This window comes from Eumetopias jubatus, unplaced genomic scaffold, assembly GCF_037043125.1.
Source record: "Eumetopias jubatus isolate StellerSeaLion01/CBP00866 unplaced genomic scaffold, mEumJub1_p1.0 scaffold_14, whole genome shotgun sequence".
NCBI lineage: Eukaryota > Metazoa > Chordata > Mammalia > Carnivora > Otariidae > Eumetopias > Eumetopias jubatus.
Genome location: NW_028274820.1, coordinates 97,429,891 through 97,442,415, shown reverse-complemented (window position 1 = coordinate 97,442,415; position 12,525 = coordinate 97,429,891). Strand labels below are relative to the sequence as shown.

Genomic DNA, 12,525 nt, shown 5'->3' with positions numbered 1-12,525 from the left:
GCACATCAATACCTTCATCTAGGTGAGTGAAGTCCTTTCATCTCTGTGGCTGAGTTCAGAGAGCCACAGACTGGAAAAAAATTCTTGTTTTCTTTGCCTCCTATTCATTTCCACATGAGCATCCAGTCTGGCCTCCACCCCTAATCACACTGTTGGAGATAATGTGGAGAGTGATGTCAAATGGAGTCAGAATGCCCATGCTCACAGCTCAGCTAAGAAGAGCTCCCCATGAGAATTTCTTTGCCAGTGCAGCTGCCTTGAACACAAACTCTGACTCAGGAAGGCAGACATCCTGGATATGATTTTTCTTTCAGCATAGCCCAGGTGATTTCTGTTTCCTTGTCCTACGGCAATAATCCATATCCTAAACCACCTACCAATGCAAATAAGTTTCTTCTACATGTGGTGTTGTTAACTCTGGCTGTTACCGTAAGATTCTACTTCAACTTAGAGGCAATCCCACAGAGGATAGACCTAGTCCTTCTTCCAGCAGTCTCCAAAGTGAGAAATCCCAGGGTTGAAAATATTTACCTCACTTCCTGATGATGTTGGAGAATAAGTAGCTATTGTTCTCTGCACTTATTTTATGATCAGCTCAACACAATTTTCATCACTCTCCCGGGAACTTAGATTTTCCTGGGTTGGAGGGCAGGGAGTGCCCATACTAACTATACATACATACCTATTTCCTAAGGGAAAAAGTTTTGCTAAACATTCTCCCTGGATAGAAACAAGGATCATTTGTGTTTGACTGTCTTTGGAGGAAATATATTTGGGAAGGGCAAGAGCAGATAGATTCCCATAGAATGCAAATAGATTTGTGAATATCTCAAAGACTATATAACCTGAGGAAAATGTCACAATTTATGGGACATAACACTTGGATGTATAATAGTACTGCTAATTCAAAGTTCTTATCCCCAAAGTGGGTTTATAAGATCTGTGTCTCCCTAATATCTAATAAATGGGTGCCTACAGAGCCTGTGCTGCCACCTCTGGGGGGAGTAAATTCTTCCAAGAAGGTGCATATTTTCATCTACTGAAGAATCAGACTGGGATGTAAAGCAGTGAGATTATCATAATGACGCTGGTGTTGATTTAACTTGTATTGTGTTTCAGGACCTCAGATATATATTTTACACATACCATTTTAATATGTTATCTCCATGTTATAAATGTGGACTATGAAGTTAGAGAAATATATAAATTGTCCACAGTCTTTCAACCACGAGCACCAAGAATAGTACAGATACTAAATTCTTTGTTCTAAACTACTGAAGATACACTCATTTTCAAAAGTTCTTCAAGTGATCCCTCAGAAAGCCTTCACCTGCTTTCCTCAACCCTTATGAACTCTTACTGGTTTTGTAATCCTTCCAGAATTCCCACTCATATTTCCCTGGTATGACTCATAACCTCAGAAGAGAATGATTTCTTTCTGTCTCTTGCTGTACGATTCTTCAGATTACAATCTATATGAATCTAATCTCAAAAATGTTCTCAAAATGTTTTTATTGTCTTGTAGTTCTAGGATTGTTGCTCCAGTGTTGTTCCACTGGGCAGGTCATATAAGAAGGTGTCCACGTTATTTTTAATTTATCTTAGCACATTTACATCCACATAAGGCATAAACAGGATAGGCAAGAAATGCAAATTAGTTCTTTCAAATAGGTTTTATGAGCGGAAAGCAAAACAGGAAAATTAGGTGACCTGTTGGTTGAGATAGATGAATCAGAGACGTAGAATTAGTGTGACACAGTAGCACATTAACTTCTTGAATTATTTGGTAATAATAATCAAATGAGAATATATATTTTTTATAATTCATCGTTGAAGTTTTGAGAGTTAAATTCTTTGTTAATAGTAGGTGCATCTCTGGGGCATCTGTAGACAGAATAATGCACCGCCCCCCAAGATGTCGACATCCAAATTCCAGGAATTTCGTTAAAGATCGGGAAATACAGAGATTATCATGCATTATTCACAGGGGCCACTATAATCACAGGAGTCCTTGTAGGAGGGAAGCTGGAGGTCAGAGAGGAAGAAAACATGCTATGCTGCTGGCTCTGAGAGTGGAACCAAAGAATGTAGGCAGACTGGAAAATTCAAAGGACAGACAAGGAAATAAATTGTTCCCTGGAGCCTCCAAAAAGAACACAATCCTGCAGACATTTCAGACTTAGGACCTTTAGAATTATGGATATATGTTCGTGTTGTTTTAAGACACGAAGTTTGTGGTAATAGTTTCAGTGGTAATAATAAAGTGATATAGGAATGATCATGCTTTATTTTCAGTATTGTTACAAAATTAATCCATTTCTGACTTCTGTGGGCACCCCAATAAAAATTCAAAGAGAAATTGGTGATTTCTGTTTTTTATTTGAGCATATAAAAGAGCAGGGAAGTCATCAGTCCTGTCTTCAGAGAAGAAAAAAATCTGAACATATCAAAAACCAAAAACTCGTCATTAAAAAATTAATAAGCTGCATTTCAATAAAATTAAAAAGTTGTGCCCTGTGAAAGACACTGTTAAGAATATGAAAAGTCAAGCCTTAGACTGGAGAAGACCTTTGCACATATAGGAAAAATGAGGAACTTTATTCATAAGTATCTAAACTTAAAAGTTCTAAAGATGTCCTTTAATAGGTAGACAAACAAGCTGTGGTACATCCACACAATGAAATATTATTCAACAATAGAAGAAAGGTCCTATAACACCACAGAAAACATGGAGAAACCTTAAAAGCATATTTCCTTGTGAAGGAAGCCAATCTGAAATGGCTACATACTGTATGGTTTCAACGATATGACATTCTGGAAAAGGTAAAACTGTGGAGATATTAGAAAGATCAGTGACTGCAGAAAGAAAAATTAAGGAATTGATCCTACTTACAACTGCACCAAAAACAGTAAAATACCTAGGAATAAGCCTATCCGAAGAGGTGAAAGACCTGTACTCTGAAAACTATAAAATACTGTGGAAAGAAATTGAAGATGACACACAGAAATGGAAAGACATCCCATGCTCATGGATTAGAAGAATATTGCCAAAATGTCTGTACTACCCAAAACAATCTACACAGTTAATGCAATCCTTACCAAAATACCACCAGCATTTTTCACAGAGCTAGAACGAAGGATCTTAAAATGTGTATGGAACCACAAAAGACCCCAAATAGCCAAAGCAACCTTGAAAAATAAAAGTAAAACTAGAGGCATCACAATTCCAGACTTAAAGCTCTATTACAAAGCTGCAATCATCAAGATAGGATGGTACTGGAACAAAAACAGACACGTAGATCAATGGAACAGAGCAGAAACCCCAGAAAGGAACCCACAACTATATGGTCAATTAATATTCGACAAAGCATGAAAGAATATCCAATGGGAAAAAGACAGTCTCTTCAACAAATGATGTGGGGCAAACTGGACAGGAACATGCAAAAGAATGAAACTGGGCCACTTTTTTACGTCATACACAAAAAATAAATTCAAAATGGATTAGAGACCTAAATATGAGACAGGAAACCATAAAACTCCTAGAGGAGAACAGACAGTAACCTCTTTGACGTTGGCCATAGCAACTTCCTTCTATATATGTCTCCTGAGGTATAGGGAAACAAAAGCAAAAATAAACTATTTTTTCATCAAAATAAAAAGCTTCTGCACAGTGAAGGAAATAATCAACAACACTAAAAGGCAACATACAGAATGGGAGAAGATATTTGCAAATGGCATGTCTGATAAAGGGTTAGTATCCAAAAGCAATAAAGAACTTATCCAACCCAACACCCAAAAAATGAGTAATCCAATTAAATAGTGAGAAGACACAAATGGACGCACAGATGGCCAACAGACCCACGAAAAGATGCTGATCATCAGGGAAATACAAATCAAAACTAAAATGAGATATCACCTCATACCTATCAGAATGGCTAAAATCAACACAAGAAACGATAGGTGTTGGCAAAGATGTGGAGAAAGGGGAACCCTCTTGCACTGTTGGTGGGAATGCAAACTGGTGCAGCCACTAGGAAAACAATATGGAGGTTCCTCAAAAAAGTTAAAAATAGAACCACTCACAGCAATTGCACTACTAGGTATTTACCCAAAAAATACAAAAATACTGATTCAAAGGGATACATGCACCCTGGTGTTTATAACAGCATTCTAGCAGCATTATCTATAATAACCAAATCATGGAAACAGCCTCAGTGTCCATTAGCTGATGAATGGATAAAAATGTGGTACATACACACACACACAAATATTACTCAGCCAGCTAAAAGAATGAAATCTTGCCATTTGCAATGATGTGGATGGAGCTAGAGAGTATTACGCTAAATGAAATAAGTCAGTCAGAAAGACAAATACCATAGGATTTCACTCATGTGGAATTTAAGAAACAAAACAAACGAGGAAAGGGGGAAAAAAAGAGAAAAGCAGACCAAGAAACAGACTCCTAACTGTAGAGAACTAATAGTTACCAGAGAGGAGGTGAGTAGGGAGATGGGTGAATTAGGTGATGGGGCTTAAGGAGTGCACTTGTTGGGATGAGCACCAGGTATAGGGAAGTGTTGAATCACCAAATTCTACACCTGAAACTAATATTACAGTGTATGTTAACTGTTAATTTAATAAAAACTTATAAAAAGATCAGTGGTTGCCAGGGGTTTGGGTGGAGAGAGGGAAAGATGAATAAGTAGAACACAGCAGATTTGTAGAGCAGTGAAACTATTCTGTAGATTACTGTAATGGTGGATACATGTCACTGTACATTTGTCAAAACTCATGGCATGTACAACACAGAGTGAATGCTAATGTAAACTTGGACTTCAATGAATAAAAATATATCAATATTGGCCCGTCAATTATAACAAATGTACCACATATGATGCAAGATATTAAAAATAGGAGAAACTGTGTGGGGAGGGATGAGGGAGTATATGGAACTCTCAACTTAGTACTCAATTTTTGTGTAAACCAAAAACTGCACTAAAAATAAAGTTAATTAAAAAACATTAATGACTTATCTGACAAACAATTGAATATCAAATTAAATCTGTTATTCAGGTGAAAGTCCTTAATAAAGAGAACGCTTTCAAAACTAAAGGAAATGCTTAGCTGACGACTACAGAAAAACACACTTTCTACAAAAACATTAGCCTGAGTATTGCTCACTCCTGCTTCCCAAATCCCGAGGACATTTTACCACCATGAAAGGTAAGTGATGTTAGTTATTTCAAACTTATCTCACATCTCTTGGTATCACCCCAATCCATTTTAAGACGAATTGATTAAAACACTAAAAATTTTGGTAGGAAAATTTATCCAAGAATCTCTACAGGTGAGCCAATCTTGCCATACTGGCAATTACCATAAGCCAGAAATAAATGTTAACATTAAATCAGTTTTCAATGTCTTAGCTTCCAGGCCCATTTAAACATTTTCAAATGGATTTCCATTGACTTTACCATAACTTGAAATGTGTCTTAAAATTTATATAATTCCAGTTGAATTAAAGATTTCCACAACTTTTCATCATTTACTTGGATATTATTTCAAATAGAATTCAGAGTTTCTTCATTGTTTATTTCACTGCCCTCACAATTGGTGAGATAGAAGCATATTGCTCTTCAGTATTATCTCTATTAAAATTATGGTCTTACGAAGCCAGATTGAGCACCTCTCATGATATAATCAATAAAGACAGCTTTTTGTATAGTTATCAACTGAAGCATATCTTTAATATTTTATTGCAGAAAAATACACATAAAATTTTAATGATTTTTAAATGCATAGTTCAGTGGCATTATTCACATTGTGTATCATCACCATCACCAGCATCCATCTCCAGAACTCTCTCATCCCAAATGGAAACTCTGTCCCCATTAAATAAAAATTCCCCATTCCTCCCTCCTCCAGTCCCTGTAACCACTGTTCTATTTGTTTCCATAACTATGACTGTTCTAGGCATCTTTTTTGCCTGTCAGCTTGCTAAGTGCTTGCCAATAGTTTTGAATTTTTTAGAAAACCAATTTGTATTTTCATTTTTTTCTTCTATTGAGGGTTTTTCTATTCTCTAGTTCATTTACCTCTGCCCTAATCTTTATTTCTTTCCTTCTGCTAATTTAGGATTTGATTTTTCTTCTTTTTCTAGTCCTTTGAGGTATAAGGTGGGGCTGCTGATTTGCAACTCTTGTTTTATTTTAATGTAGGAGTTTACACTATAAACTACCCTCTTAGTACTGCTTTTGCAATATCCCATTTTAGTCTGTTTTGTTTTCATTTCTCTCCAGCTAGTTTTTAGTTTCTGCTCGTGGTCTCTTGGTGAATTTTTCACTTCAGTTATTGTATTCTTCAACTCCAGAATTTGTTTTGTTCTTTTTCAGTTTTTACCTCTTGGTGATATTTTTATTTTGGTCATGTATCATTTTCCTTGATTTGTTGTTTATGTTCTCTTTTATATCATTGAGCACCTACCTTTAAAATGATTATATTGGGTTCTTTGTCAGTAATTCATAAATTTGCATTTCTTTAGTGGTGGTTTCCGGAGATGAATTTTGTTCCTTTGGCCCATGGTTTCCTGGTTTCTTTGCACATCTTGTGAATTTTAGTTGAAATTTGGGCTTTTGGAAAAACAGCTACCTCTCCTAGTCTTTACTGTCTTCATGAAGAGAAGATCTTGGGCAATCTGCCCTGCTAGAAATTCTGGGGACCTCTCCAACCTTTAGTGGGGATGTAGCTTCTCTGAGCTGGTGCATGTATTTTCTCAGTTAAAGAGGTTTGCCTGCTTTTTCTCTGGAGCCTGTAAACTCTTGCTCCCCTTGGTGTTTGTCTGAGATGCTACAATATCCCTATTGACAGCAAGTTGGAATGTTTGCCTTCTCAGTGCCCCCAACATGGCCCCCAAACTGCCATTGTCATCAGTGCTCTAAATCACACCAGATGGAAAACAATCCCTCAGGCCAGGCCCTGAAAGCCAGAATGTAATACCCATGGTCCACTCATCTCCTTCCCTCCAGAGGGAAAGCAGAGTTAGGAATCTTCTGATCACACCACACTGGGCCAGGGATGGAGAGTGACTAGGGCAGGAAAAATGCCATGGATTTGCCTGATCACTCCATTGTATTTCTTCTTGGCTTTGTGCTTCTCTGGGTGCTGCAGCCTCTTAACTGGTTTTTCACAATGGCAATTGATCTATATATTATTGTCTCCATGGAAGAACGAGGACCCAGGGATTTTTATTCCCCTGCCTGGCTAATGTAACTCTGATAATTCTCATCATTGAATCATGCCTCTTCTTGGGGAATTTTCTTGAGTTTTATTGCACCACCAATCACCTCTTAAGGAGAAAAGTTCCCTGATGCAAAATTCTAACTTCCTTTATATTGCCCTCTAAGCATTCCCCAGACTGTCAATGAGGGGGTTCAGCAATGGGTTGAAGAGGGTGTAAAACAGGGTAAGGATTTTCTGCTCCTTCTCACGTTGGCTATTGTCTGGAACCAAATAAACCATTATGGCTATGCCAAAGTAGAATCCAACCCCACAGAAGTGGGGGGAGTAGGTGGAAAAAGCTTTTCTGTGCCTCTCCTTTGTCTGGATCTTCAGGATGGCCCAGAAGATGTGAATGTAGGAGACCAACATCAGGGAAAGGGGCCAACTAAGATAAACTCACCACCAGTAAAGACAAAAACTTCACTGATCCAAGTACCACCACAGGCCACTTTGAGGACAGATAGGATTTCACAGAAGTGGTTCACCTCCTGGGGCCCACAGAAGGTCAACTTTATAGAATTAGATGCACGAGGGCCAGGGAAAAACCCATACGCCCAGTAGTGACAACCAGGACCATGCACACTCTCCAGTTGATGATGATGGTGTATTGGAGTGGATGGCAGATTGCCATGAACTGGTCATAGACCATCACAGCCAAAATCAGGCACTCTGCTCCAGCAAAAGTCACAAACAAAATTATTTGCATAGTGCATGAGACAAAGAAAATATTTTTTGTGGGTATTGCTAGGTTTTCCAGCATATTGGGCAAATTGCTGGAAGCATAGTGTATGTCAATGATAGCCAAATGAGAAAGGAAGAAATACATGGGGGAGTACAGTCTGAGGTCTAGCCAAATGAGTCCCAAGATCATGCCATTTGCCAGCAGGTTGAAGATATACAACAGGGAAAAGATACAGAAGAGGAGAACTTCTGTGACTTCACTGAGCTGGAATCCCACCAGGATGAATTCCGTGATCCATAATTGGTTGTCCCCCATGCCATGATAGTTTATAAAGGACTGAAGTGGGATAGAAAAGTCAGAGCTGGATATCAATGAAAATTGAAGATATTTACCTCAAAATGAACTCAAAGGAAGCTTGTATGCTTGTCCCTACTTGACTTTTTCTCTCCATTTTCTTTAGTTTAAAATTTTTTATTCTGAAGTAATTCAAACTTTCAGATCAATATCCAAAAATTAAAACAATACTACTATGTACATTTTACCAAATTGCTTTTTTTTTTAAAGATTTTATTTGTTTGACAGAGAGAGAGAGAGAGCACAAGTGGGGGGGGGTTGGCAGAGAAAGAGGGAGAAGCAGGCTCCCCACTGAGATCATGACCTGAACGGAAGGCAGATGCTTTAACCGACTGAGCCACCCAGACACCCCACCAAGTTGTTTTAAAGTTTACTTTATCATTTCTTTTTTTCTATATACACCTTAATTTTTTTCTGGATCACAGGAGAGTAAAATGCTGCCACAATGCCAATTTGTCCCTAAACTTTAGTATTTTTTTCTAAGAACAAGATTCACTCATCTATCCTCAGGATAATTAAACAAAATCAGGAGATGTAATATTAACATGATTCTCTATTCTAGACACAGCATTTTCTGCCCCTCTGGTCCAAGATGTAATCCAATATCACATATTTTATCTCCTCTAATCTGAAATCACTCAGACTTTACCTTAAAACTGATATTTTTAAAGAGTATAGACTAGTTTTATGTCTCTTGATTTGGGTTTTCCATTGATTGTCCATTTTTTAGTTCAAAATATACATTTCTGATAGCATATTAAAAAGTGTCCTTCTTGGGGCGCCTGGGTGGCTCAGTCATTAAGCGTCTGCCTTTGGCTCAGGTCATGATCCTAGGGACCTGGCATCGAGCCGCATCAGGCTGTCTGCTCAGCGGGAAGCCTGCTTCTCCCTCTCCCACTCCCCCTGCTTGTGTTCCCTCTCTCGCTGTGCCTCTGTCAAATAAATAAATAAAATCTTAAAAAAAAAAGTGTCCTTCTTAATGGCTTTCATTAATAGAGATAATGTTAATTTATCCCAATTGGTGATTCTAATGTAGATCTCTTGGTTAAGGTGGTGTCTCCAGGTTATCTCCATTGTAAAATTACTCCAGAATTTAAAGCACTTTCTTACTGCTGGCTTACTAAGCTGTTCTAGCCTCATCTTGTACATTTCCCACTTCAACTTGAAATCAGTTATTTCACAAAAAAGGTCTAGTTCCTCTTAGTGAAGAATCATTTTCAAAAAAATATCTGATTTTATTAGATCATTAACAGTATTTTTATCATGCTTGTTGCCAAATTTCTAATAGCCTCATTTAATTGGTAAAGCATATAATTTGGCACACAAACTGTTAAGGGGATAATGAATTATCTGTTTAATCCTAATACATCTTTACAGACTTCTTTTGGAGAGCCAAATCTATTTTACTAAATAAATATTAAGATTAAAGAAAATGATCTTGATATTATGCAGTTGTGTATTTTAGGCAAAAAATATTATCTTGCTTAAATTTTTTTGTTTTTCTTTATATTTAGATACTCAGACTTGGTAATTTCAGAGTCACAGATTAGTTTCAATAGTCTGGTTCACTATGTGAATGAAGAGGCACCTACCTACCTCATATGAGATTTTCAAAATTTCAAAAATTTTCAAATTTTCAAAAATATTTCAGAAAAACATGAAATTCAATAAAAGACTAAATAGATAATACTGTGAAATATGACCAAACGTGATCATTGTTAATAATTTGCATATGTTTCATTACTTACTCTACATGTATTTTCATATATAATTAAAAATTAAACAGTATTCTTTTAGAATCATTTCATGTACATTTTCCATGACAAAATATTTTTCTACAATGTATTTTGACAGCTGCATACTATTTTATATTTTAACTGATTTAATGATTACCTTCTACCTATATTGTAGGCAACAAATTGTGTAAATTCATAAATTTTGTGTATCATTTTCCTATAATAAATTCCTAGACATGGGAGTTCTCAGTCAAATCTATCTCTGTCATTATCTTCTGTCTAAAAAGCAACTAAGAAAAAAAAAATCCAGACATATCATCACCAGAAGAAATCAGAGGGAAAGAATCTGTAATAATTATGACTCTAATCTCAAACTCACCTTTTCTATGAAGTTGTCCCACTTTAGCTTTTCAGCTTCTATCATGCTGACTCTCAAGGTTTTATACAATTTGGTCCAACCTGGTATAAAATGTACTTCCTTTGGTTCATTCTCTCTTTATATTAAATACCAAGAAAGAGTAAGAAGAGTTACTGGAAAGTGAGACTTTACGAAGCTTAAGAATAATCTGACTATAATGTACGTAACTTCTTGTTTACTGGGTTAAATCTGTCCTTTACTTACAGCTGAGAGCCATCTACCCTCCAGTCTCAGGGAGTTAATTACAATTGGGACATTTGCCTGGGTCTCATACTGCCCAAATGGTTCCATGTGGATGTAGTTATCCCATCACCAACTATTCAGGACTTTCTTCCTAGACATCTTTTTACCTATTATTTAGCTTAAATAATATCTCCCCAGTAGAGAACAGGTTAACAGAAGCTCAGAAAACAAAGGGCTAAATTACCATGGAGGAAAATTCTAGGAAGAGGCAGGGCACATCCTAGCATCATACTCTTTATACTCACAGACTTTGAATATCTCATGAGGAAAAAAAAAAAACAGGGTGACAAAATATAATATTTAAGCCTTCAAAATGACTATAGTTTTATGAATTCATGCTTTTCTTCAGACCCCATGAAGGCCTATGAGAGCCCAGGATTTTGACTGTTGAGAGGTAGTTTCCACAAACCTGTTAGGGCAAACCTGAGAAAGAACAGATCCCAAAGTTAAGGTGTAGCTCTATCTGCAATGGTGTGTGATGTGTGCAATTATGAAAGGACTGTAATAACCATAAGCAATAATTATTGAGTCCTTATTCTATTTCAGATAATGTACCAAATGTTTTCCATGGAGTATATATATGGTTGATATAATCATTTTACAGCCAGGGTGACTCAAGTTTAAGTAAACTAAGTCAGCAGTTCCCTAATCTTTAGTTCAGGGATTCTGAGACCCTCTGAAATTGTCCATGAGGTCAAAATTATTTTCTTAATAATCTAAAATATGACTCTCTTTCTACCATCATTCACTCATGAGGGTATAATGGAGTTTTTCAAAGGCTACATAACACTTTCTATTTTTAAGACTGGATATAGAAGCAAATACAAAAATCTAGCTGTCCTTGATGAATAAAGAATTTTACAAAAAATATAAAACAGTGCCATCTCTTCACTCTTGTTTTAAATACATATTATATGATGTAATTATCTTTTAAGTGATTTAAATGTTTTAAAATTGTTTTAGTTTCTAGTATGATAAATGCCAACAAATACCCACACAAAATCTCTTTGGGTCCTCAGGGATATTTACAATTGTGAAATTATCTTGAAATCAGATAATTAAAAGGACCATTGCAGTAAAAAGCCATCAACGATCAGCCCAGGCCAGAGCTACAAATGATGTCTATTTCAAAGCATGTTTTTTTATTGCTGCCATAACAAATTATTGCAAATGTAGCAACTTAAAACAACACTATTTATCTCACAGTTTCCTTGAGTTGGAAGTCCTGATACAGATCATCTGGATTCTCTGCACGGGTCTCCTGGACCTCCCAGAAGGGGATTGCCTTGGTTTGTAATTTTCATGTGAAACCCAACCCTGTTGATTGAAAATGGACCAAAAAGTAGGAGAGGCTTCATCTATGGTTTTTCTCATGGTTCCTTTCTTATTCCTAGATTGTGGAGTCATTTTCTCCTTTTTTTCATCATTAAAGGATATTGAGCTTTGTCAAATGCTTTTTCTCCATTAATTAGATGAACATGTGCTTTTCCCCCCTCATTGTACAAATATGATGTACTACACTGATTGATTTTTGTATGTGGAACTAAGGCTGCCTTCTAGGAATACCCTCTCCCCCCTGACCATACTGTCTAATGTTTTTAATATGCTCCTGGATCCAGATTCTGATTATTGGGAAATTTTACCTATTTATATAGAGATTCAGTTTTGTTTTGTAGTGTCTTTATCTGACTTTTGTAACAAGGTAATGCTGGTCTCATAGAAGAAGTTAGGAAGTATTCTCCCCTCTTCAATACTTCAGAAAAGTTTATGAAAGATTTTGTTTAAACAGTGGCAGAAGTCACCAATGAAATCAT

The 12,525-nt window shown here is 36.5% G+C and overlaps 1 pseudogene; it reads right to left on the bottom strand.

The window, feature by feature from the left end:
• Nucleotides 1-7,398: 7,398 nt before the first annotated feature.
• Nucleotides 7,399-8,275, bottom strand: LOC114211780 (olfactory receptor 2A5-like; annotated as a pseudogene).
• Between the last annotated feature and the right edge of the window lie 4,250 nt (nt 8,276-12,525).